Source organism: Ictidomys tridecemlineatus, chromosome 14 (assembly GCF_052094955.1).
Source record: "Ictidomys tridecemlineatus isolate mIctTri1 chromosome 14, mIctTri1.hap1, whole genome shotgun sequence".
NCBI lineage: Eukaryota > Metazoa > Chordata > Mammalia > Rodentia > Sciuridae > Ictidomys > Ictidomys tridecemlineatus.
In genome coordinates, this window is record NC_135490.1 from 31,717,986 (window position 1) to 31,745,806 (window position 27,821).

At 36.3% G+C, this 27,821-nt stretch overlaps 1 protein-coding gene and 1 long non-coding RNA gene across 15 annotated transcripts in view; one reads left to right on the top strand and one right to left on the bottom strand.

The window, feature by feature from the left end:
- Window positions 1-27,821, top strand: part of Tenm3 (teneurin transmembrane protein 3) — a 2,430,710-nt gene that overhangs the window by 1,822,922 nt on the left and 579,967 nt on the right. Inside the window, exon 1 of one of the 14 annotated variants that reach the window (XM_040294091.2) lies at window positions 14,639-14,800. The exons of 11 other annotated variants lie outside the window; for them this stretch is intronic. The gene's annotated coding sequence lies outside the window, so the exon portion shown is untranslated. Of the gene's footprint in view, window positions 1-14,638; window positions 14,801-15,203; window positions 15,422-21,890; window positions 21,907-27,821 lie in introns of those variants that run through there. 2 more of the 14 variants (XM_078031004.1, XM_078031005.1) reach the window with 2 other exon arrangements.
- Window positions 9,260-15,210, bottom strand: LOC110598551 (uncharacterized). The gene is made up of 3 exons (XR_002484408.3): window positions 14,686-15,210; window positions 14,341-14,484; window positions 9,260-14,184 (listed from the first exon to the last, which is right to left on the bottom strand). It is a non-coding gene; the product is annotated as an uncharacterized LOC110598551 (long non-coding RNA).

Sequence of the window (27,821 nt, forward strand, 5' to 3'; positions counted from 1 at the left end):
TCTACTTATAAAGGATAGATAATTAGAAAAAGAATCAAAGGTGGATCCCACATAAAATGTGTATTTGTACATTATGTTGCTGAATAAGCCTTTAGGCAACTGATGAGCGAGTAATCAGATTAGAAGTTTTCTATGCAGCACTGATTCTTTTACAAGTATAAATATGTATTAGGTAAATAATAAATTAAGAAAAAGAAGGTGAATTTTCACTTGTAGCATTTTTAAGAATCTTCTTTAAGATTATATACTGCCAAGAGACAGTTGCTTAGTTTGCTTAAAATATAGACTTGCTAAAACAGGATACTAAATAGGTATAAATACACACACATAGAGCTACACAGGTATATATGCATATCTGTGGGTTTCCAAATATACAAATCTATATTGTGTAGGTTGCTACTGCTCCTATTTTAAAATGTCTAATCTAGTGAAAAAATGCAAAGAAATCAAAACATAATCAAGACAGCTTACCACTCCAAATTATTGCATTATTTTATCTAAATCTAGGCAGAAAATTTTTTTCTTAAACAAATCTCAGAGAAAACATGGTCTCACAAATCATAAATTCAAAAATAATGTACAAATTCATTGAAATCTAGAGTTTTGTGTTTGAGGACAATTTAATTATTAAAAGTTAAAGAAATGATGGCACTTTCTAAATAAATATTTCACTGGGTTAATATTACATGTAATGTAGTTTTTTAGATAAGCATGAAAAAAATTTCACTAGTAGTATTCTCACCAAAATCCAAAAACAAAAAGATAAACCATAGTAGATCCACACTAGTAAGATTAAATAGATCAAATGTATATACATACAAATCACATTTTTAGAGCTGATTATTACCAAGTCATACAGTGTAGCCACCAAACTATTGTACCATGTGCTCAAGTAACAGTGTAATAAATTAAAGCTTCACATAAAAGCCCACTCTTTGAGATATCTACTTCTCTAGTTAGAGACATTAAACTCAGCTTTGCAGATCTTCATTACCAATTAAAACAAGTAGTTGTTGAGTGAGTACGGATGGTTCAACGTATCACAAGACAAAAAGAAGCAGTTCATCAATCTGGCATGCTTTTTCACCTAGATCTGTTCAGCTGGCACTAAATGTTTATGATTAAGACGGAGCTGCTGGGCTGGGGCTGTGCCTCAGTGGCAGAGTGCTTGCCTAGCATGTGGAGGCACTGGGTTCAATCCTTAGCACCATATACAAATAAAATAAAGGCATTCTGTCCATCTACATTATACACAAACACACACACACACACACACACACACATACACTAAAAAAAAAGAGCTGCAAGATTATAGATAGCATCAAGTCTGAATTAGCCTGTGACTAAAACACTCCATTTTGATTTTTACTAAATGAGTTGAACTGGAAAAATGAGAATTGGTTAAACAAATGAAAGAAACTACTGATAAACTCTAATCTTTTAAATTTTAGAATGGTATATCATCTCATGCTCCCCATATCTATGGTGAACAGAGAGAGGACTTTCTGTTACTTGTTGTGTGCCCGTTCGTTTAAGTCCAGGATGAAATGAATTTGATATTTGACAAAGAGTTCAGTTTGTTGGTAATGAGAGTGATCCATTGAAATATCCAGTGGATTTTTGGTCAGGTCACCTGCATAATCTTCTCTAATTATTTCTATAGTTCTCCATTACATAATCTATGTAAATATAAATGTAAATGTAAATGTGGTGGGGATTGGGAAAGCAGAGAGCAGACTATGAATCACTTTCTACATTTTAACCTTGAACATGTGGCATGTCCATACATGTAAAATTCATGGGCCCAGTACAATCAATCATTTCACAGTTTATCAATCATTGCAGGTTACCCCAAATTTGTTTGGCCACATTAATATGCATCTGTTAGGAAAATAAACATAAATGGATAAAGTGAGATAAGCCGCAGTTCATTTCTCTTCCCGCATAAGTCTGTTCTTTTACCAAGTCCTTTAAATAAAACCGAACTCTTCCATCATTAACATTAAGATTTATTTTACATTAAGTTAGATTTGATATTAGCAATTTTATCATTCATGTCATCTATGAAAGAAGCAAAAATAATGTTTTTTTTGTTTTTCTGCTATAATTTCAGTTGTTTATGTTAAATTCTGCCTGTACAAAGAGTTATGAGTAATCGTTTTAGGGTTAATCTGTCACTGCATGATTAAATGTAAAAGGAAACCATTCAAAAGTCACAAGAATGAAATGTAACAGAATGCACAAGGGGTCAATAAGGATGTGTATTTTTCCTTCCACTATGATCTATTGCTATTCAGAACAATTGATTAGACAGGTTCATTATTGTTTTGCAACCACACATGAACCATTATTATCCACATTTACTCCCTAAGGTGTTCTCATGGACAGTTTTTCAATGATTTGTAATTTCAAGTAGCAGCAAGCTTACAATTCACTCTGTTTAACTTTCTTGGTACTTTAAAGAGGATTACCAAATTCTACAATCTAAAGGCCATTGGAGCAGTTGCAACCTTCTAGAAAATTTTTATCAGAGTGACAAATATTTATTATCCCTAAACTATAGCCAGTCCCTAAAAGTGATTTTACTGTAACCTACATAGATTAATCATTGAAGAGAAAACTATCATTCTGGAGCTGAAATCTTCTGCAAGTATAGCCATAAACTATCATTAAAAAAAATATGTGCTGAGGGTTGCAGTAATTTTAGAGCAATATATAAAGGAATTATAAAATATGTTATATTGAGGGCAATTATGTTGTAAATCTATATAACACATAAAGTGAAGATGGATAATCTTGCTGTGGTTTGATAGTACCTAAAGTTTTGTCCTGTTTAATTTTTTTCAAATTATAAAATAACTTTTCTCAAAAACAGACTCAAGCAACCAAAAAGACCAAAAGTATTTTCTGTATGGAATTCTTATTAGGTGTATGTGTTTAAGAAGTATTGATCTTTCGTTAAACTCTAGTTTGCATTTCTGTGTATGAATCTATATGTGTCCACTCTTTTGTGATAAGAGTAGGTTCCATCCTCTTGGAAATATGTGTTATTTTAATATGTTGGATCTCTGAAATCAAAGTCATTAATCTGGCTCTTGTACTTACACTGGACAAATTACTGACTTTTTAATACTCTGATCTTTATGATGGGGAAAATAATAGGAGCAATCTTTGAAACTGTTGTGAGAATTTACATGAGATGGTATATAGTATATGCTAGGCACATTGTCTGCCAGAAAGAACACACACAAGGAAGAGGGAGAGGACCACATGTGTTAGAAGCAATGTAGTAGTTAAGACAACATAGAAAGACTTGAATTTTCGTCCCATTATTCATAATAAGGACTTTAAGGACTCGATGTGTGAAATCCATAAGCACAATAATAGTACTTTGTTAAAAGTCACATTCTTCAGAGACAAACAATTGCAAAAGAAGGAAGTGAGGAATGTCCAGCACTGAAGCTACTTTATGTTAAAATTTTAAAGATTTTCAGCATGCGTTATATTTCTAAAAACCAGCCTGTTAATAGTGGGCCATTCTGACTTGTAAATGCCTAGCTACCAGTAAAACTCTTAGTTTTTTTCTTATAAATTTATTTTGGGTTTCTATTAAAATCCATATCTGTTGAAATAATTCCTATATTATTTCACACAAAATTTCTGAATTTCTGATAATAAGTAAAACTAATACATATTTAAAAATCCATTCAAAAAATTTAGGGGCTGGGGTTGTGGCTCAGCGGTAGAGTGCTCACCTTATACATGCGAGACCCTGGGTTTGATCCTCAGTACTACACAAAAATATATGAATAAAATAAAGGTATAAAAATTTATATAATTTTAGAACTCTGCATGTGTGTGTGTGTGTGTGTGTAATATTGAATGATATAGTCAAAAATAAATAAAAAAATAAATCTTTTGATGTTAGAAATTAAACCCAGGGCCTCATATATGCTAAGCCTGCACTCTACCAGATTACAAACACACACACACACACACACACACACACACACACACACACACACATGCTCCAGTAAGCAAAAATTTGTATATAATGTATATCTGTATACTCTTAAAACACATAGAAAATACTATCTCAATTTGTAACATTGATTTTATTACTCTTAAAGGAATGATTCAAAATCTAATTTTGAAGTATCACTGAATTTTCAGCTGGATTTTTTCAGATAGTCTCACCCTCTTTGCTTTGTGAATTTTGGTTTCTTCCTTAAAGTGGAATATATCACCTTTTAAAAAAATATATATATATATATGTATATATATACATATATATATATATATATATATATAAACAATGCCTTTATTTTATTTATTTTTATGTGGGGCTGAGGATCAAACCCAGTCCTTCACACGTGTGAGGTGAGCACTCTACCACTGAGCTACAACCCCAGCTCTGAATATGTCACTTTTAAAATAATTCAATTGGATTTATTTGCAACAACTTTTCTTTGACAGGAAATGATAAAAATTGAAATGTCTATTCACTTTATGCAAAGTGTTCAGCCCAGGGCAATGCTCTCAAACTTTTCTGTGCTTAAGAATGTTCTGGAAGACTTGTTTAAAATGCTAATTGATGGGTTTCATCCTTATAGAATCTAATTCTGTGTAGGTGAGGTAGGGCTCAGGAATGTGTATTTTCTTATGACCCATGAGGTGATTCTGATAGAGGTGGTCTAAAGGCTATGAGTTTTAAAAATGGGCCCAGATCTTTATAGCCTGTTTGTTATCAAAATTGTCTTCAAATTTTAATAAAGGACCTCTTTATTATCAAAATCATCTTCAAAAGAACTTTAGGTTGATTTCTAATAAGTTTGATAGTAAGTGTGACCTGTGTCATGGCCTGATCTAAATCTTGTTTCTCAATGACACTATAAACTCTCAAGGCAGGATTCCTGCACTGAGCAGTGTAAGCAGAGAGACTAAAGATAAACGTGCAACCCCATTAAACCAGGACCAGAAGCTAGGAATCTCACACACACTCTCTTCTTCTTAGTTTATCTTCAGTTTAAGCTTATTCTCCCTTTTCTTTCTCCTAACTTAGATTCTCTCTGCCAATTTCCTCCCTCTTTATACACTCTTAGCTCATAATCTTCTCATGGCCTACTTTTTTCCCCCCACCTCTGTCTCCTAGATATCTTATCCAGGGATAAAAGAGGAGAAGGTGAATTCTGGTCTTTCATAGATTTTGTGGATTTAAAGTGCTGGATTTGGAGTATAGGGCCAGGAAAAAAAGTGTTAGGTAAACACAGAAGAAACATTTGGATGCTGATTCTGCCTAGGCTAGATTCTTCTTACTCCCAAGTCTGCTCTAGAAATGTCTGAGTTTTTACATTTTTTCCCCTAAACCAAACAAAAGCCAGAGCTGTATCCTCATTAGAGAAATTAAAAAATCAGATAATATGGGGCTGGGGATACAGCTCAGTGGCAGAGCACTTGTCTAGCAGGCATGGCAAGAGAACCACAACATCAGGCCAAAAGAATGGCTTTACCTGAAATGTTAGAAATACCTCTCCCTGCCCCGTGAAGCTTTTACTCTGAGAGAAGTGATATTTCTGGTGTCATCTTTGAACTAACAATTCCATGATCTATAAAGATAATTGCTTCACCCTCTAGATGCAAACTCCTGTGACTGAAATTGGGACTTATGGATGATCCAGGTTTAGAGACTCTTGGAGAAATCACTCATGAGTCAAACATAGGTTTGGAGTGACACCTATGTCAAAAGAATAAATAAAATATCAAAATCTTATGTTATATTTAAAATTTGTAAAGTCTTAAGTAAGTTGTCTCATTATACCTATTTCAGATGGGTATAATGGTCTATGATTTGCTTGGAGAAAATATTTTGAGAAAACAGTGTATGAGGCTGAACTGCCTCCTAAATGTGTATGTTGAAAATAACAATGGTATTGATGATATGAGCATCTGTTTTCTTCTAGCATTTTCAGACAAAAATGTGACTTCTAAAATAAAAGACACACAAGCATATGTAGGTAAAATGTGAAACTCACCTCTCTGCTTACATGTCTTTGGTTGATATTTCACAGACAAGAAGTTTTGTGAGACTGAACCCTAAATGATCTGTTAATGATTTGGGATTTTAAACAGTTCACTCTGAAAGCTGGTTCTTGTAATCAAGTTTGACATGAAAATAGTGCTGTCATTAAATTCAAGGAAATACCACAGTTTAATGCTTAATCATATTAAATTTAAGATAATTTGTATGTCATGAAGCTGTTATTTTGGAAACATGAATTTGAACTTTACTACTAAGCAGACCAAATATCTACATAGACTTTTAGCCTTAGAGCACTTCAGTATTAAGTTGTAGTTACAGGAAGCTGGTATGGAAAATACATCTATTTATTAATTCTATTTAAATGCTTTAGAGAATACATACATGTAATTAAAATGTCAGTAATGACAAATAATAATGCCATGATTAATTTCTTGTAAAACTTGTATCGTTCTTTCAGGGGAAACATTCTTGTTCCTTTACCTGTTTTAAGAATATCAGGAATATTCTTTGTCTCTAACGTGAAGCATGGTAGTGTCGTTCTCTTTTTCAAGCAGTTCTGATTGTTGTCCTACACATTTTTGTGAGTAGATGTTGTTTGGGTGATGGGAAGATAGAGATTATGCTGGATTTCTTGCAAGGTCAGTTTACATAGTAAATTCTGATAGTGCTAAAAAGAAGACTTACATTTTCAAGCTAAGTCATTAAAAATGTGGTGCTTTGTATATATTATATATTAACATTATTATATATTTTATATATAAAAATATATATTATACATTAACATATACCTAATAGGTCAGTCACACCCACATAAGAGTTTTTTATATTTCTTAGTGATTCCATTTACTTGACACCAATGGTTTTGTCTAATTGTGCGAACCTGTCATGATACCTTGAGCAAAACATCTGATATCATTCAATAAGGAGTTAGGAACCATTAAAGAGAAGTCCACAGCTTATACAATCTACAATGCAAATGAGAACATTGTTTAAACATAAAGTAGAAAAGAAAGTCTGAAGGAGACTAAAATATTTTTTAAATTAAAAAGAAAAAAATACAGTCTTTGAGCCTAAGTTTTCTTATATGTTCTTCAAAGAATTAATGCAAAATCGTCCAATAGGTCTTTGTCTTCCCACTGTAAGGATTCAAACTTCTCATCATGCACAGAAAGATCTTCCAGTAAGAACCCCCCACCCACCCCGCCAATTCAATGTTGTGTTAAACTTCATCTAATTGTTCAGCTAATTCTTATGCTTCTCCAATTTTACTGGATATGATGTTTTTATTGGGGTTCATGGAAGCATGGCTAATGACATCAGCAAGCTTTGTAATTTCTCACTGCCAGTTTTCTACACAACTTATACTTTTGTCACTCAAACTGCACCAAATTGCTCCAACAATTAGTCTTAAAGCACAGGAGTAGGGGGACTTTTAAATGGACTCCTTCTTGGGATTGTGTGTTAAAAACAGAAAAGTTCCCATGAGTGAAGGGGATAAGTTAGCTTTTCTAGCCTCTGTCTCTCCCCAACTCTCACTTTTCTCTGCCACCTCCCAAAAGGAATGAATTACATTTCTCTTCTTGTCCTTTAAATGAATAGCATAGTTTGGGTGAAATTATCGGGCAATTGCATGCCTTTTATGCAGATAATGCTATTTGATGAAAGCGGTGTTTTGATCTGCTGAGGATAATACAGATCCAGGGTTGGATTCATTGGTGAGAGTAAAGCTGTCTTCTGTGATAACTTCATCTCAGCATGAGGTCAGACGGGGAAAACTGGGATGGGGGATTAAAAAATGACACAGTCGGAGCAGTATTCAGTTCCCTGCTGTGCTCCTGGCTGCACACTATAGCTTATGTTTCTGATCTGTTATGGTATTGTCTGCCTTTCTCTCTCGGAGCAGAAAGAGATTGCTTAAAACTTTTCTTTTTTCAGCTAGAGGGATTAGTTCTGTGCAGCTTTTTTAATTAAAGAAACTGTATCTTTTTCAAGGCAATTTAAAGCTGCAAGGGAAGGACCATCAACATCTATAACTTAGTACTATTATCTGTAACAAAGTGTAAGCTCTAAATTTGATATTCAGAAATAGGAGAAGGAATCTAGAGAATTCTGTTGTATGTTTAACCTTCAATGGTTGCTCACATCCCTAAATAAGAATAGTAAATAAATTATTTTGTATAAGTCCCAAATATGTTTCTATAAGTAGTAATTTCCAGCGGCTTTGCTTTTTAGCTTAGCTGGGCTTGCTTAATTAAATCTTCATGATGATAGCAAAGTGCACTTGAAAATTGTGTAAGAGGAAATAGATTTGACTATATATCCTTTTCTTTACTCAGAGATCATTTTTAAACATTTCCATTCTACTGAAAGTGATAACAGTAGAAAATGTCTGCTTAATATGGGCAATTTGCATTTAAACAGTGCAAAGTACAACATTATGGTACTTTATCACAGTGAACCTTTGCATTTGTGATAAGCGGTCATCATCTTTATTAATCTGAGGGGAGCATGGATTGAGTCTATCCAAAGTGATGATGAATTTGTCAGGACATATACATTTGAGTTGAATTTATAGCTCAATTTAACCCAGGTTAATGTCTAAAATCCTCAAATGTTTCAAATAAGGCCCATATGGTTATCACTTTACAAAGCATACAGGCTCTGCGCTTCGGTTGCAACATACACATCTCCAACTAAATTCCATGCCAGATCAATTAGAAACAGTCCTCCTGAGCAGACAGGAACAAACAGAGATTGTTTCCCCAATACCAGCTGAACCCTTGTCTTGAAGAAATGAAAAGCAGTCATCTTAAGCTCTGTACTTCTTACCATTAAAAATCCAAAGAAAATTTGGAAAATACTAAAGGTTTTGTTATAATGTCAAATTTAATATAAAAATCTACATTTGTTAGGTGCTCATTTCAAATTTTTCTCAATATTCAGTAATGCTGCATTTTACTCAAAAAGAAAAACAAAATTTGATTTGATCTCTTTGCCTCTTACGTTTTTTTTTTTTTTTTTGGTCTTTGCTTCCAGCTACATTTATGAGACAAGTCAACCAAGTTCAAAGGTGGCACCTTCTAATGACTAGAACTTCAAAACTAAGTTCCATTAAAACACTGATGGTCAGAGAAGTAGAAAAGTGTACTTATTAAATATATTTTCAATGTAAATTGTTCATGATGTATTCCTTTTTAAAAATAGGAAGTCAGAATAATGACTAAATATAATAAAATATTTTATTCACATAGCCATTCATTTATTGAATAAACATTTATTGAGCATCTTCTATAGACCAGTCCACGTGTTAGGTTCTATGGGTTCCAAGATGAATAAGATAAAGTCCCTTTGCTCCAGGAGCTCTGTTATTGGAAAGGGTCCATACAAAAAACAGGGTTGTTGTTGTTATTATTTTGTGGTGCTGAGGATTGAACCTAGGGCCTTGGGCATGCAAGGCAAGCACTCTACCACCTGAGTTATATCCCCACCCCAGCGTCATCAATATTATACACAAGAAATTCAGTTAAATCACTGCTAAGAAGGAGGTGTCACTAATAATGCTAGGCATTCCTGAGACCTAGATTGCAGGATATTCCAAACTGAAGGGTCAGCAGCAGAAGGAGAAAGAGTTGACACTTCTGGAAAGTTAGAAGATGTTTGATTCATCTGATACTGAATTATATTCACCTGATACCTACATAATTTTTAATATATATTTTTTAGTTGTCAATGGATCTTTATTTTATTTCTTTATATGTGGTGCTGAGAATTGAACCCAGTGCCTCACACAGGCTAGGCAAGTGCTCTACCACTGTGCTACAACCACAGTCCTTGATGCCTATATTTTTAACCTATAAATAATACAAGTTGATTCATAAACTGGATCCTGGACTAGCTGAAGGATGTTATCTTATTAATAAAATTGTCCTTCTGTGTCACCTATGTGTGACAAACTTTGCCAGCAGCTAGTGCCTACCTCAAATACACCATATACATACTACTTACCAATGAATTGTTTATTTTTAAAAAATGACAGGTTTTAAGAGGCACTCCATGATAACTATTAATTATAACAGTCCCATCTTTCACTGTAGAACCATATGATAAGTTTTAAACACATACATTGAGCTTAACCAAAATCAAAAGTACTACGTGTTAAAAGATGCCTCTGTGCTCAAAATCCTTCACAGAACTTGGGGTCTTTTATGAGGCACTAGAAAAACCACATGAGCAATTGGGTTTGTGTTCCCACAGCTGGGTTTTCACCAAAGGTCAGAGCCACATGCAAGCTGGGTCTATGCAATAGAACACAAACCAATGTACTGGAAAAGCATGGCCCCATTTAGAGATTGATTTTTCTGATCACCAGTCTACTCTGTGGCTCCAAAATGCATGTGCATTGATAGAGGCCTATCTTGACTTAATTAAGATAATGAAAGCATATTTTCCACAACAAAGAGTCATTTAATTTTATAACTTTGTCAGTGATCAAATTAGAATATCTGTTTTACAGTTCCCCTCAATCTAACTGCCAAGGGAAATAAGTTATTTTTGCAAGTGTAAAACAACAACCTGATAATAACTTTATGGCTACTTGAGAGTCTTATGTGTAAAATTTAATCTCTAGTGCTGAAATTGTTGCAGATTGCTTGCTTGCTGTATGCAGATGGTTTGTTGATGGGAATACTTAGGGTGCCTAGAACTTGGGTGACCACCAGCCTTTAGTCTGTTTCAAGTGGCCCATCACGTATTTGTTGTTCTCAGTTGATACACAACCTCCTTCTGGCCATATCTGGATTGTGGGCTTTCCTGATCGTTTCAAGGTATGAGCTGGTAGGTCTATGTGCCAGCACTTTGGCTCTCTATGCCATTTCCTGCAGTTCCTCATCAGTGTCTCACATTCCTTGAGTGGGAGTGGTTATAGCTCAGGTGGCAACTCAGTTTAAACTCAGTAGTCAAGCATTGACCCTCAGTTTGATGCAATAAACCCAAAGAACGCCTATAAAGTTAAGTGTTGTCTACATATCTTTTTGGAGAGTCTCATACCTGACTGACCTGGTGCTCCCCTTCCCCATGTCTGAAAACCTCCCACAACAAAGAAGGAAGTGGCTGCAGAGACCTTCTGCTCTCCAAGAAAGGAAGGCAGCAGTAACAGTTGCCACCCAGTCCCTTCAGCTCCAGGCTGGATTTTAGCAGAGGAGAAAGTAGATAGTTTCTAAATCAATAGCCGTAGGGGAGAAACACCTGATGCTCCAGCTAAAATGGGCAGGCATCACCTTCAGGTGGGGTACTTGACAACTTGGCTGAGTTTTGGCCCATGGGGAGTTGGACCCCTAGAGCAGGCTGGCATCAGCTCTGTCTCAGCGGCTGGGCAAGAACCTGTCCTTTTCCCATCCTTCATATCAGATGGCACAGCAGGGATCTTTCCTAAGCTCAAAGTGAATCTGGAGGATAGGCCCATTATCTTCTTCCAGAGCACATTTTAGAGGTTTGTTAAAGCCTCAGGCATGCATTTCCCACAGGTAGGAATAGGGGCTTTGAGGGAGGCTGGGTCCTATTTTCTTTTTGCAGAGCTCTATATCTGTGTGACAAAGGGTGGAGGGGCCATGGGAATGCATGCAGCCAGCTTGGACCCCATTATCTGGTGCACTGCTGGCTGTGTTAACACCACAACAGCACCAGCAGCGTGGGCAGTTTGCTGCGAGCAGAGGTTTGCAAAACAGACAGCAAAGTCTTGCATGTTTTCTCCTACTCCCCCCTCACTTTTTTTTTTATTACTGCTGAGGGCTTGGATGAGCTACCAGCCATTGCCGCCCTCCCATGACAACAACTCAGTGAGGCAAAGAGCCTGATGGTCACGTAGTGAGCTGCCTCTATGCTTTCTAGGGATGCATTTGGAGGAGGAAGCATGTGGTACAGTTTGGCACTACGTTATCAGTTTTTCTTAATGGCCTGAAACAACGGAACTGTGTGTGTTATGTGTAAAAGAGAGACACTGATTCTGTGGAGACACGTGTGTGTTATGTGTAAAAGAGAGACACTGATTCTGTGGAGACACAAGTTTAACATACTTAGACTGCTGGGGCTGGACTACAGGTTGCACCTTACAGTTACAGGCAGATGTCATAGAGGACACCTGCATGGTTTGTCCATCAGTGACACCCTGGCATTGAATACACAGTCCTGTAATAGTGAGTTCTATATATTTTTTAAAATCTAGTAGTGTGAATGCAAGAAAACAATATATACTAGATATACTGCATCCACTTAGTGTGAATGTTCAGCACCACGTACTAAAAAAATTTTGAATATAACTGTAACAGGGAACTGGGCTGGAGGAGACAAGCTCCAAGATTTATTACCATTTCTAAATTTTATGAGTTCTATTGTTTCCTTCGTTTGTTATCAGTGTTAGCTATAATGAGGGTTATAGGGGGAAAAAAGAGCTGAAAAGAAGACCCCCCACCAAGGTGGCTCTTCTGTTCTGGCTTCTTTAGGATAAAGACAGTCTTTTCCCTTTATTGTGTATTCTTACTTAGCAAGGTACAAAAGAGCAAGGAGAGTTTTACTCAGTTGTAAAGTTTTAAACACTTAAAATATATTTGTGAGAAATGGACCACAAAAGTGATTTATTAAGCATCCTAAGAGTTTCCTTATGATCACGTCAGAGATGCAAATTTTGAGCAGTTGGCCTGGTCATCTTGTAATATCTGAGGTATATCTTCACAATTGACATTTTTAAAGATAATGAGAATGGTTAGAATGAGAGGGAGATATAATTCATCCGACTCCACAACCTTATTATTTTTTTTTTAAGTGTGAAATTCGTGCAGCAGGACTGTTCCCAGAAACGTGTGTGGGGGTGTTTTGCATCATTAGCACCCAGGAGCGGGGTCGGGTTTGCTTACTACTCGACGCGTTGCGGTGCGCTCGCTCACTTAGCAACTTCGGGAACTCAAGACTATGTGTGAGGCTGGGCACTGTAATTCGCGCTCGAGGATTTTCTTTTCTTTAATTCTACCCAAACTTTGGAGAAACTATCATAAAAGTGCAGGCTCTCCTTGGAGGCGTCGTCCTTCTTTTCGCGAATGCTAGATTTGATTTTGTTCTGCACGCAGTTAAAAATACAAATATCTTTCTCTCCGGCCGAGTCAGGTTAGGTACAGGTTGGTAGAATCCTCCGCTCTTACAGCGTGGAAGGTGAATGAGAAGGCTCGGAGCGCACCAGTTCTTCTGCTACGCAGCTGGGGAGAGGTAGGGGTTGGCGGCGGCCCGGGGAGGCCGGGACGCTGACTCTACCCGCAGGCTGGCGGCGGGTCCCAGCGGAGGGCGGGGAGACGCTCCGGCGCCCCACCGGGAGCCACGCGCACTCCTCCTCCCCAAGCTCACACTCCCCACCCCGGCCCCTGCAGAAGCGAACGGAAAGGTGCCTGGAAGTGGCAAGGGGCTGGGAAGCCAGTGAGCGGCTCTGTGAAGGTCGCCGGGTTTGTTGCTCTAAAACTCCGAACAGTGGGAACTTCGGGCCATTTAAAATGCTCTCCTGCAGGGCTTTCTGCTCGCCAGCGGCGGCGGCGGCGAGGGAGGGGGCTTTGGAGGGCTGGGATCCTGGAGCTAGTTTTGATGGGAACCAAAGTGAATAGGAAGTGGCATTGTCGCGGACAGCAGTAAACTTTTTCCCCCTCCCACAGCAAACAAAATTGAGGCAGGGGCAGTGTTGGGCTACAAAACTAAGGAAAGACTGGAGAAAGAGGCGGGGGATAGGGGGGAGAGAGAGTGGGGGGAAAGTGGGGTTGGAGGCTTTAGAGGACTCTAGAGTGCGCCCCTCGCCAGTTCATACTTGTTGGAGGTACTTGAACCCGGAGGCGAGCACTTGTTTTAGACAGTGCAGAGCTCGGGCTGGTAAGGAAGTCTAAGGATTTAGTGCAGCCCTCCCCTGTCCGAAGGTCATTTGCGCTTTACAGTCTCGGAGGAGAGGACACTCTGGAAGGAAAGGCGCAGGTCATTTTCAGAGGCTCTGTGAAGGACGGGCCGCCTACCGGGGGTGGCAATCCTTAATTATACCCTTCTGCCTCGGAATCCATCTTCCCGGCAGTGTCTTGCACTCCCACCTCCTCGGGTGACTCAGCTGACCTGAAATGCCCACCCTACGGAAGATCAAGAAAAGTAGTTTTCTAAGAAGGTTAGAGGTTTGATTACACAGAGAAGTGTTTCCACTTAAGTCCAAAGCAATTACCCGCCCTTCCCCCAGGTCCTCCTCCCGGTCACCGGGAGAAGAAAAGGACAGACCCCCACGCACGTACCCCCGCACTTTGTTGGTGCGTGTGAATTTCAAATGGCGCTGTAAGTTCATTAGTGTTTGCAATCAGCGGCGGGCAGACCCCTCATCAGAGCCGAAAGCCGGCAAGAGCCATTCATCAGCGTGAAGTGTTATTCATGGATGACCCCTAAATCACGGCAAGAGTAGTAGATGCACTGATTGGTCACAGCATGGGAGCCTCGGTGCTTTCCCCGAACCCGACGCGGCCGGGAGGAGGGAGGGAGGGAGGGGCGGCGAACGTGGTTCAGTCCGGCAAATCCCATTTGACAGAAAAAGGCAGTAAACGGGGAATCTCTTTTTTTTGAATAAAGAAGAAGAAATAAAGTACCTGTCATCTTGACAAGTGGCGGAGCGGAGGAGTCAAGGATTATAAATGATCACAGCCGGGTCCAGCTCGCCCTGTGATTGGGCTCTCCCGCGATCAGCACCGGGGGAAGCGTATGGTAGGCTCCTCTCCCCTTCTCTCTCTCTCTCTCTCTCTCTCTCTCTCACACACACACACACACACACACACACACACACACACACACACACGGACACGTGTACGCGCCTGGTCTCGGGCACACTCGGCCCGGAGCGTCCCCCTTCACACAATTACGGTCCTGGATGCTGCTCCCTGGCACGGCGCCCTGCTCGCCTCCTCACCTTTCCCTCCTCTTCTTCCTCCTCCCTCGCCTCCTCTGTCCTCCCGCTCCCGGCCAAGAACCGAAAACTCCGGGCCGGCCTCGTCAGCCGCGGAGGAGGCTGGAGGGGGCCGGCGGGAAGGGAGAGGGGGAGAGCGCGGGGGAGAAAAAGAAAGTGAACTCATTGGCGCTCCGCGCGCGCTTCCCTCCCCTCGCCGCGTCCCTCGACCGCCGGGGCCGGGCGGTGGGCAGGGAAGGAAGTTGTAACACTTGCTGTTCTCCCCCTCCCCGCCCCCTCTCCCACACTCCGCTCCCTCGGCGGGGCCCCCTCCCCCGCGCCCGGCTCCTTTGAATTTGGCCAAGCGCTGGGTGCGCGCTGCTCGGGTGGACGTGGCTGCTGCGGCCGGGTAACGAGCCGGCGGCGCGGGCGAGCCGAGCGCGGTAAGTGCAGCGCCGCCGCCGGCGCGCCCTCCTTCCTTTCTGGGGTCCTAGTGCCCGGGCCGTGGCGCCGGGAGCGGGCGGGCGAGCGGGCGGGAGCGAGCTCAGACAGCGCGTTTCTCCGAGCTGCTCTGGGAGGCGGCAGCAAGTTGGCCAGCCTGGCTGGCGGAGGAGCATCTGCTCAGCGTGCAGGCTCCCCTAGGTCTGGCCTCCGTGTTCCGGCCTCCCGGTCCCCGCCCCTCCCTCGCGTCTGACACCTCGACTGCCGGCTCAGGTGGGAACTTCACCCGCGCCTCTCACCTTGGGAGCTGGGCATCGCGCCCACGTTTCGGGGAGCCGCGGGCTGCCGGGTTCCCCGAGGAAGGCAGACCAGAGCTGGGCGCTCGGTGGGGGCAGGGAGTCCAGACGGTCTTGCCCTCATCAGGATGATACCCAGTTTTGTGGCGAAGCCCCTCGTCCTCCAGGAAGGTGTCTGACCGGATCCTGTGGGGCTTCCAGCGAGCGGGAAGCCTGGGATCACCACTTTTCTGGGAAGTGGCGAGAAGGCTTCCCCAACTGCCAGGCAGCCAAGTTGGAAAGGAGTGAAGGAAGGAGAAGTAGGGGCTGGGGGTTCTGTGGGGAGTGGTGGATCACCACTGAAACTTGATCTGGAAACTCTGGATGGGACTAGAAACAACAACAAAAACATATTCTGAACTGGGCGGACGAGTGTGCAACTCAGTGCCCCTTTCGTGTTTTACAACCCGTGTGAAAGGACTTCAAATATTTTAGGTTGAGGTGGGTTATGTCTAGTCTTTGCTGAGCATCTTACTATGCAGTCTGGTTCCATTCTTATTGCTTCACCTTTAAGATAGTTGTAAAGGTAACTTGTTAATTGTTATTGTGGAGAAAGGATAACTGTAAAACACAGCAGATACATTTGTTTTCTGAGGTCATTATAATTCCAGGCTAAAGAAAAGTTTCCAGGTAGTTTTGAGTGGGTGAAATGGAATGAAAGTGCAAGAACTGTCCTTGCACTCTTTACAGGGCTCCAGGCATCTGGATGCCTGGGAGCAGGGCTCTCTCTTCATCATACTTTATTTCTTATCTTCTGACAATGTATTTGTCAAACATTTGTTGACTCTGGCAGAATGCACTGGGTGGTCTTTTAACTAGAAATAGAAATATGTTCAGGCATTACTTCTCCCTTCTGTTGTGAAATGGAAAGAGAGAGAGAGAGAGAGAGAGAGAGAGAGAGAGAGAGAGAGAGAGAGAGAGAGAGAGAGAGAGAGAGAGAGAGAGAGAGAGAGAGAGAGAGAGAAAGGTGGACCTTTTTGGCCAGCTTGGGATAGTACCCCCAAAAAAGTGGTGTTACAATTTAACAGAATTGACATGATTTCCTTAGTGCTAAAAATATGATGCATACCCCCTCTCTCCATCTCATACCTGCTTGGAAGAAGCATTTGTAATTTTTCCTAGTATAGTAGGAATAGAGTTTATATTAGGAGTAGCTGTACAATTATAATTCATTATAAATTTTAATATTTCAATTAAAACCTAAGTTTTTATAAATACACCAGTACTCTTACTTCATGCATTCCTTGAATTCACTTGCAATTATCTAAAACTTCTAGCTTAATATTTGAAATTCTTGTATGAGCCTAGAAAGTTTCGATTTGTGATTCTAAATGCAGAGCAAATATTTAATTCTTGATCTAAGAGTGAGAGGTTAGTTCAGTAATAAGACTTGCTAATCCCACTTTAAAATGTCATGGCATTCACAAATTATTCCTAAATTCTTCAAAGATATGGGATTTATAATGAGTTTAGTCATTCTATTGTGTATTTCAGGATTGTGGTATCTCTCTTCCTGTTGCATTTTTTTCTTGGCAATCTTGCCTCTTTTTTTTCCTTACATGAATTTTAATATTTCTCTTATTCAGAGGTACTATTTTTTCTAGTAGTAAATATATTTTATTTTAGAAAACTTAAATATATATGCATATATTATTAGGGAAAATTGTTTCTTTGAATGAGACAAATATGTATGTACCTACACTGCACAGTTTTATGGGAAAATGTGATTTTACAAAAACTATTCCAGTGTTTATGTATTTGTAAAACTATGAGTATCCTATACCAGTAGGTTAAGGTTATTAACCTATAGAAAGAGAATATCGACTCTAATAAAGATTGCTTCATTATTTGAAATAAAGCAGATAGATTTTTAATAGAATTGTGACTAGTTATTTTTCCAAATGGAATCGTTTTGTATAACTGTTTATTTTCTAGAAAGAAAGGTTTTAGGTGAAGCATAGAGGCTTTTCTTACTAAAATCTTGTAGGCGTGTCATCAGTCTTTTGGTTGGAAAAGGAACCTGCTTTATTAGGAGGAAGACAAAGAAAGATAAGAAAGCTTATCTCTGAATGGAAGAGAGCTTCTAAATAGAGCAAAAAGTTTTAAATTTATTCAGGAAAAAAAAACTAGCTAAACAATAATGATCCAGTTAGTAAGTTCAAGCTTAGCTTTCTTAGCTTTGCTTCTGAGAGCTCAGAGTGATTATTCTCTTTGTAAAAAGTCAAGCAAATAAGAAACCAGGAACAAGTGGATGGCTATCACTGTGAGTAGAATGATTGTCAGAAACCCTGAATCAGTGTTCGGCTGGATGTACAAAAAATGATGTTTTTGCAGCAGTTGTGAAAGTATGTTTGGATGAAGTTGATCCTATTTACAATTATATCTCCAGAAATATGTCCACAGTGTAATCTTAGTCAAAAATAAAAGTGCCATAAAGCTAACTTTATTAGTTTATTAATATTGATTATTTTGACAAATACATATACCTTTTTTCATTAAACTTTATTTTACCCTTTAAAAATTTGATTTCTGGATGGCAACAGAATGTCATCCAGGTATTATTTTTATATGAATCAGTGTATTCAGCAGCAGTAATGAATTGTCTGCCCTTTTCTTGAAGCTATGCTGTAGAGACCTGTTAAGCATGTTCAATTATATATTGCCTTTTATCCAATATTTTATTTGTTAGTCAAATGTCCATTTTGACTTTCAGGACATACTTCCTTTATGTTGGTTGAGAGTGTAAACTAAGAATATAATATTTTGCTGCCAAACTTTTTCTCTGATCTGTTCTTTTGTATTTTTTAGTTGAAATCTGTGTCCATGTTTATCTCATAAAGTGGGACGATTGTCCAGAGAAGAATTTAACACATACATTCAGAATGAAGAAATATACTGAAAAGGTAGCACAATAATACAATGTTATTTACACATTTCAACAAGTGAGTTTTAAAAATTATTTCATGTAAACTTCTTTTAGGTCACATTTAAAACCTAATTTTGGAGATATTAGTTGTTTTAAGAGTCCTGATAAGAAATTTTGTGCTTTAAGAAAAAATGTCTTAGTCTGAAAACTGATTAATTGTTGTGTCTTATAAAACCTGATTTATTTTATACTTTTTTATACCAAGCATTACCATTATGAAGCTCTCCTTCTAATTGAGATTAATGTTTCTGAGCAAAGAAGTGGTTTGGAGGGCTGCATTCATTTTGAGTGCTGTTGTAATCAATTTTAGATACAGCATTCCACAATGGATCAGTTTGCATCCAAACCTGCCTTATTATGTAGAATTAACTTGTTGGTGATTGATAGTAATACTTCTCCATCTTGAAAAGTCATTTGTTTTCAAACAAGTGTGATGGCTTGTATGAGTTACAAAATATTGCTTCTTATAATTAAAACATCCTTTTGAGGACCTAATTTGAACTTTTTGTAAGAATTATGTGAAGCATGTGGAAACAATTCATTAATGTATTTTCAACTAAAATAGCCTTTTCCCCTAGATACAGTTTGCCTCAAGGTATAGTTTCTTGCCCATCAAAGGGATTTTATAACTTTTTGAGTCATAAATGGTAATTATAATGCATCTAGATTATTTCCTTTTTTGTTTACTTCAAGATTCTGGTGAATGTGTCAAAGATTTCTTAGAATATAATTGTACATCTTGTGCATGTGTTACAACTTTATTTCATTAGATAGTAGGCATAATCCTGGCAATGAAAGGTAATGCATATGGAAATATGGGGAATATTTTTGTACCTACTGTGATGTTTGCATTCGTTTCTTATTTGTATCCAGTCAGAGTCAGCTTAATTAGTTCATTTCTTCTGAAAGATCACATTAAGATTTTCTTGGTCTTTGATCCATATTGCATTCTTTATTGTAGTTTCAATACATTATACTTATAGTTTCTATAAAATAAAATATTAAAGGCATAGAAAATAAGATGATTATAGATATTCTATATTGTGTATAGGATTTCTAAAGAAAGATATAACTGCTTTATAATGCATGTAAAGTTCACACAATGATATCATTCTTTAGTTTCTGGCAAAAAAAAGACTTGGTAGAAACTATGTTCCTTGTTATATTTTAATTTTCTTCTCTGTAATGATAGATTATTGGCATTGGGTTGGTGTTTTTCACATTTAAAACATTCATTTAATACAGTTTTAAATTCTCAAATAACGCATTTGAAATACCGTTTCTTAAGTGTTATCTTAGACCATGATGATATAATATATCAAAATGTAGAAACGTGCGTCAAGCTAAATAGGTGTGTCACCTAAACTACAATAGGAACCATTCATTTGAAGGAATTTTAATAACTATTTCCATAGTTTTGATTAAATAACAGGTGATCGGATTGTTACATCAGCTACATAGAATTTGTTAAAGATAGTGATCTACTCAAACCTGTGTCTTTCTACTTCATCACTTGCAAATTCATGTCAGTGTCATAGAACATACGTGTAAGTTATATGTGTACATGTTTGAAACAGTTTCAGATGATGATGACAATGATGTTGATTTTGGTAGTAATGGTGATGGTGGTGGTGGTTATGGAAAACTTACTGCTCCAATGATACCTTCATAGAATCTTAGAAGAGCTAGGGATGGGGTAGCGCTGACTTTTCGAATAAGTTTGTAATAGGTGGCAGTCTTAACTGAGTTCCAAGATTTCCTTCAGATAATAGGTAGTCCGAATATGTCTAGAAACAAGTAGGGAGTTATGTAACCAAACTGTGGTTACATTCTTTCTTGTAAACAGTTGATCATCCTAATATAGATGTGGCATTTGTCCTGTTTCATTCTTTGTCATTTGCCTCATATTCATAGCCCTTTAGTGTACACTGGAACAGATAATACCTTTTGAAAATTAAATGTTTTAAGAAATCATGCTGCATATAGTCACACTTATATTCAGTAGTATAAATTATATAATTTATAGAATTCTATGAAAGTCATTATGGACTACAAATTTGTTGAAAAGGCATTTGTGAATATTGTGGAATGGTTTTGCTTCTACTTCAGTAGTTGGTGAGGGAAGAGGGTGATGTGATTTGGTTGCCTTGAGATGGGATCATACTATTTCATAATAACTAGCTATTTTATAACTGGGTTCACTGAATCTCTGCCTTAAAACCAAAAGCAGAGAAGAGAGAAGGAAGAAAGAAAAAAAAGAGAGTAAGGCAAAGAAAGAAGAAGGGAATGGGAGATGGGTGAGAGAGGAAGAGGAGAAGATATGAGAATATTTATAAGTAGTGATGTTCCTTTTAATGTTTTCAGTGTGTTTGAGGGGAAAAAGAGTGAAATCTAAAGGGCAAATTTTGTCTTTTAAGTTAATTGGGTAAGTACAGAAGAAAATTACTTAGAATTTTTTTTCCCTTTTAAGTACATGCAGTTTAGATTCCTGCTTAAAAATTAGAACACTTGTTTTTAAAAGTAATCCAAGAAATTTCAAATATTGTATATATTTCTTTATTTTGATGGAAGAAAAGAAATGCCTTAACACTTGATTTTGTAGGCATGCTTTCTTTGTATGTGGGACTGATCATGAGTTATAATTTTGTTTATAGAGACTTTAAAAAAAATCTCAAAGTGATTTTTTACAAAGATTATTTAGGAGATAACTTACAAAGGGCACTTAATTTGATGGGCAGAAAGGCTCTTAATCTATGTATTTCAGTCATTTTGTCAGTTCTTCAATTATTAGGCAGACTTACCAGACTTTTTGTGATAATTCCTCTTCAGATGACTGTAATTTAGAAAGAAACAGCATCTTGGTAAGGACTGCCTTTCCTCAGTCAGGTGTTGAAGCATTTCTGAATGTGGTGAATATACGTATGAATGTAGTGCAGCACCTCTGGGTGGTAGGATGGCGTGAATTTTTCGTCTCCTCTAAAAAGAAAGAAAAGCTACTTTTTCATTAGAATAAATGACTTCATCTTGAGTTAATCTCGACTAATATTTTGTGATCAGAACTGTTGGCCTCCTCTCAGCTTGAGGAGTGTCTTTTTGATAACAGGGGCGTTTCCAAAGAAGTCCTCATTCCAGACCGACTCCAGCATCTCTATTGTGTCCAGCCTTTGGCTCCTATACTGGCATGGTATCTTAGGAGAGTTAATGTACTTGGACTGCACATTGGAAGGTATGTTATGCAGAGAATGATAAGACAGGATTGAATTATTATGATTTAATTTACAACAAGAAATACATGAAGTATTATTTTAGTGGGTTTGCATGAAGAACATGCAAATATGCTAATGTTGGAATATGTTAATTATAAAGTGAACTCATTGAAAAGTGTATCTATTGTTTATTTTCAGTCTACCAGATGCTCTGTTAAAGTGAAACACCTATGGTAATACTTTTATTAGAGAATTTGGGATTTGACAATGTGTAAATAGAAAAAATTGGCAAGAGACTCAAAAAAAAAAAAAAAACTGGCCTGGGGCTTTTTATTTAAAATCATTATGAAAACCAGGAGAATACAGCTATAAATTTATTTCTTTCAGAATTTCTAATAACTTTCAGCTAAAGAAAGCTATCAGTCCTAAGGCTTTTAAAGAGAAATAAATCTGCAACTTTTTTTTCTCTTAGGAACAACAACAAAAAAGTCATTTTCAATGGTGTTATTGCATTTTTATATTTATAAGCAAAAATAAAATGAATATTTAAAAATGGTAATTTTCACATTAGTTTTTGTAATGATGAGGATAATAAATGTAGGTTACAATACTACAAATGATAACAATCCAGTAATTTAAATAAATATTATAGATAGGTGACTCACTATAACACTGAGGAATAATGTAAACAACCTTATTTTTTCTATATTGTCACAACAAAAATAAGGCATTCTTTCAAGGAGATTGCTAAATTGTGTTATAGTATCAATAACAGTTGGAGAATAACTTGACACAATAAAAACAACTGAAATATTAATCCTCATCGGGTTAGCTAGTACTTTAAAGAAATACTCCAAATGAATTAGAAAAGCTTTTGAAAATAATCATATCTTCTAATAGAAAGAGAATATATTTGTTGCCCTGCAAAACTATCAATGAACTGAGGTTCAGAAAAGGGTGAAGGCTGCAGAGAACTTTTGTGGAATGTTATCCTTAAAAAATTAGAACAGAGCAGACATTTTTCCATCCAGAATATATTTGTAAGTTGATATTTATATTTTCAACTTGTTTTTCTCCCTTGGGTGTGCTAGAATATTTAGCATTTAAAATGAATTTTAATTTAAACAAAAATTTAAACTCTTTTATTAAGGTAAAGTATGCCTGTTGAACCAGAGATAAATCCTCAACTTCATGCTTCCTTGTAACTCTCTCTTGCCAGGTATGAATTAATGCCCTATCATATTTTCTGTGATTGAAAAATTAAGTAAAACAAAATTCTTCTTAAATGTCCATTTTTTCCTAGCATATGAATCTCTGAATGAAAAGACTATGGCATTATAAAAATTTTATAAACACTGTTTGTATAAGTTGATTTGCCAACAGAGATTTTTGTAAGTTCTTACTAATCTTAAAAATTACATGTGTGTTGTGCACTTTGAATTAATACTTTATTAAAGATGAAATACTTTTTAAATGTTTTCTACTCCATGTTTTTATCATTATGTAATTTTCTATAGTATTTTTTTATATATGGTAGTAGATTGCAGAGTATTTGCATAATGTTGTAACTTAAAGGAAATAAATCAATGTAAAAGATTAATTAAAAATTTGTTCCTGCTAATGGGCAGAATCATAGCCTTTGGGAATGAGTCCCCTGTGTTTCTCCTTTTATAGCAAAGCAACAAACTTTATTTTTCTTTTTTCTCCAAAAAAAAAAAAAATTTTTTTATAAGTATTTGAACTACAATACCTTTTAGTTGAAAATGTAACAGAAAAGAGCTAATTTTATATATTTACAAATGCAAATGTTATTTTATTAAAGTACATCTTTAATAATATTGATATGTATTGTTTATTACAATGTATATAAGTAAACTTAGTAATTTAAATCATTTATACTTATGGCTTTTATCTGTTACCTGTTTCCACTACTTGAGAATTAAAAAAATTTTCTTTATATAGATTATAAGCTCCAGAGTTCATAATTTAGGAATTAAGAAATATTAGTAATCAAAACATACAGAAATTTATATAGTGTTCTAAAAATAATAAAACCACCTTAATTTAATGAATACTACTTTTTACATAATTTATATTCTTGGAAAATATCTAGACATACATAAAACCTACACAGAGAGTCAAAAAGTTATTTATTACAAATATGAAAGATAAATGATGTATTTATATTGCTTTCTTGAAGTCATAGCATGAATTTGTAAAATGTTAAATTTTGAGGTACATCCATTCTTGGTATTCTGGTTTAAAATAATTGTAATTATATTAATAATCTTGCATAAGTATAATGTGAGCCAACTGGGTCAACACTTAGTTTAGGCAGGATGGAAATCTGATCTTTTTCTTTAAGTTTTATGTAAAATTTGCACCATAAAATAAAACAGTTCAATTCCACTTGCAGGTGTTTGCTCTCTTGTGATAAACAAGCCATCCAAAGGAGAGGGCTGAGTGCTTATTTTTTTGGGGGGCCATCAGGTTAACTGTCCTCACATCATCTGATGAAAGTATTGTACTTTAGCTGGGAATTTGAACATACCAGGTTTGGTGGATTTATATTTAGCTGTCAGCAAAAGGTTATTCGAATGTCTCAAATCATTAATGTATCACAGGTTTCATTTAAATATGATGTAAGGTTTGTGGATTGATTGTGTAATTACCACTTGAGCTTTGAAAAGACTATGTAATTCACTTTGAAGATTTTAAATGTTGAGGAAAGCAAAGTGTAAATAGTTCTCAGTCTTGGAGAAAAGATTATTAATGTAAGCCTTTAGGGATTTTCTTATTATTTTATTTTTATCTTTAGAAAAACCACACATTCCATGTTTTAGATCACTTAAACTTAAGTGTAGAATATAACCATTTGATTTAGGAATAGATGTAAATTATTAATGCACATCATGCTTTGTATTTTCCAAAGGGAAGTCTCTCAAGCCTTTCTAGGTGAGGTTCTGGCTCTTTTGGGATAAAGAATCATTGATATAAATAGCTGATTTTGGTGGAAGAGTGTTACATAGTTTGTAAGTCCTAGTTATTACTTTTAAAAGAATAGCCAATCAGGAGTCCGAAGCTTTGTGGATAAGCTGGCTGCCACTCTTTGATGGAGGATTATACATCCTCCCCTAAGTCTATGATCCCAGAATCTATTACACAGTAGTTTTATCAAGTAGCATTAGGCTAGTTGGCCTTCATTTCATTTCCTGTAAATAGTTGATTCGTTTCATAAATCTAAATGTTTATGTACCATTTTAGTCTAAATGCATATTTTAAGCATTAATGGATTTGACTACTAAAATCCAGAAGTTAATATTATGATTCAAGACAATGAAGCCAGCAAAGTTTTGAAGGGTGCTTTTCCTGTTATGTCAGATAGCCAATGAATTGATTACCATGGGGTACTTGGTCATCTGAGTTGCTTACCTGCTCAGTAAAGACTGCAATCTGTGACCTGAAGGAAGCCCTTTGCAAACTGTACGCCTCGTTGGTAATATTGAAAGCAACTTGTATGGGAAAGAAAATCGTGACATACAAAAATAAATATGTAGGAGAGTTTAGTTAATTTGCTTAGAATGCATATGTAAAATAGTGAGCATATTACAGTGTGTTTTGATTATAGATTTTAAAAAATCATGAAAGGACATTATGTTATGTGAGTATATTCCCACTGGGAATGACCAATTTCTTGGAAAGCATGAGTCTGATAAAAAATGTGTCATTCTCTAAGGAGACCTTTTCTTGGTCAAAGAAATATATTTAAATTAAGTAGTCAGATTTGTGCTTATATCAGTTTTCCTTTAGCCAGTGTCAATAAAATAGAAGACAATTAAAATTGGAAAATACCAAATAGTGTTTAATTGTCACATTTTGATTGTAAAACACAACTAATATTGTATACAAAAGCAAAGTTTTTATGAATACTTAATTTCTCTTAATAAATAGGCCCTTGTTTCGGAGTCTGCTAGCTTCTAAAATTTTTAAAAGAATAGCAAATTTTTTTTTATAAAATAGCGAAGTGGAAAAGTACTCTAAAATTATTCACAGTTTCAGTAATTTCAATGTTTTTAATAATCATTGAAGCATAACATCAACTTCAAAAGATGATTCTTTGTCATATTTCTGTTCTGATTTGTCATAGATAAATGAATCTGAAAAGCTTTTTCTATTTTTAAATCTTAAAAATATTTGTAATAAAGAAACTTTAAAGATTAATTTTATGATCACTTTAATGTAGTGGTTGATTCTTTAAGATTTGATTAAGAATTCAGGATTATGTACCTGTTATAAAGATGTTAAAAATAAATAATACTACGTAGTCCAGCTAGATGTAACCAAATTTCAATTAATTTATAAAATTTTTAGAATAAAAAGAATTTAAGCAAGAAAAATATTTTAGGTAAATAATATTTAAATTTCCCAATTTATTGCTTATGAAGCACAAGTTTTGATACATATCTTACATAATTTTCCGAGAAACAGTCATCGAATTTACTATTTCTAATTCATAGAATATATGTGTTTTAATTTAGTGCTTAGAAGTAATACAGATTAAGGATTTTGAAGAGCAGGTTTTCTTTCTATCTTTCATCAGCTCTGTAGCTGAACCCTTACAATCCCTTTCTTCATTATTGTAAGCCACTATCAGATTCTAATCTTCACTGTCTCCACAGCTGTTTGAGATTTTTTTTTTGCAAATGTAATTACAAGTACATGTGTTTTATGCAACTGCTTCCTATAAATGTTTATAAAGGAAGGTTAAAGGAAAGCAGAACTATGTTGTGTATGTATCTAAGGATTAATCTCTTATTTTTAAGATCATTGTGCCAGTGGGTTATTAGGGAGAATTTCAAATGTTAGATCACAACATTGGCTAAACTGATATTAAGCAAAAAATAAAAATAAAAACTTATAGAAAATGTATCAGTTCTCCCGAATAAGTACATTTTTATGAAGTTAAGCACTATTGAATCAACTGTTTACTTACTGTATTTCTGTGGGCATTATTCTAAAGTGATGGCCATGGTTTAAACACCAAAGAAAAATATGATATGGTTATTTTTCATCTTTAAAAAGTATGATATAGGGATTGGAGTCACTCAGTGTAGAGCTCTTGGCTAGCACATGTGAGGCACTGGGTTCAGTCCTCAGCACCACATAAAAATAAGTAAAATAAAGGCAGTGTGTCCATCTACAACAACAACAACAACAACAAAAGGTATGATATAGTATCATAGAGAGAAATGTTTTAAAATCCTTGCATTTAATTTCATGTATCAAGTTGGGGAATGATAGGTGTTGCATGAACATTTAACAAACATTCAGTGATTGAACCCTATAGAAATTCAACAGTGTGCATTTTGGAGAAAAATAAAAAGGCAAATTCTGCCCATATATAAACCTTAAGAAATATTACATTTGTCAACTTTTAAGGCTAGCCCACCTTATTTACTTATAGCATCTCTCTTTTATTCTGTCAGATTTTTTTCCACCTCTATGTACAGTAAGATAAGTAAAGATATTTCTGATATTAGAAAACTGTAGCAAGCTATTGAGTTCATTACTTACTGCCTTTACTTGTACAAGAGGTTGTGTACTAGTACCACTATTTTTGTTTTCTTCTTACTTGAGATGTTAGAGAATATATCTTGTGAAAATTCCATGGAGTACAAAGGTGAGGGCTGGGATGTCAGCCTTCTTTTGGAGTAAATAGGTCTGTACTTAGTACACATCATTTTTTTGGTACTTTTTATATGAGCATATTGATTATGGAAAAAAGCATTCAAAATGTTAAGGCCAAAATAGGAAAAGAGATTGTTTTAAGAAAACCTCTGAGAATTTTTCAGGGGGGAAATGTATTACTTACTAGTGAATACTTTTAATTTATATATATATATATATATATATTTTTTTTTTTTTCTCTTTTTGT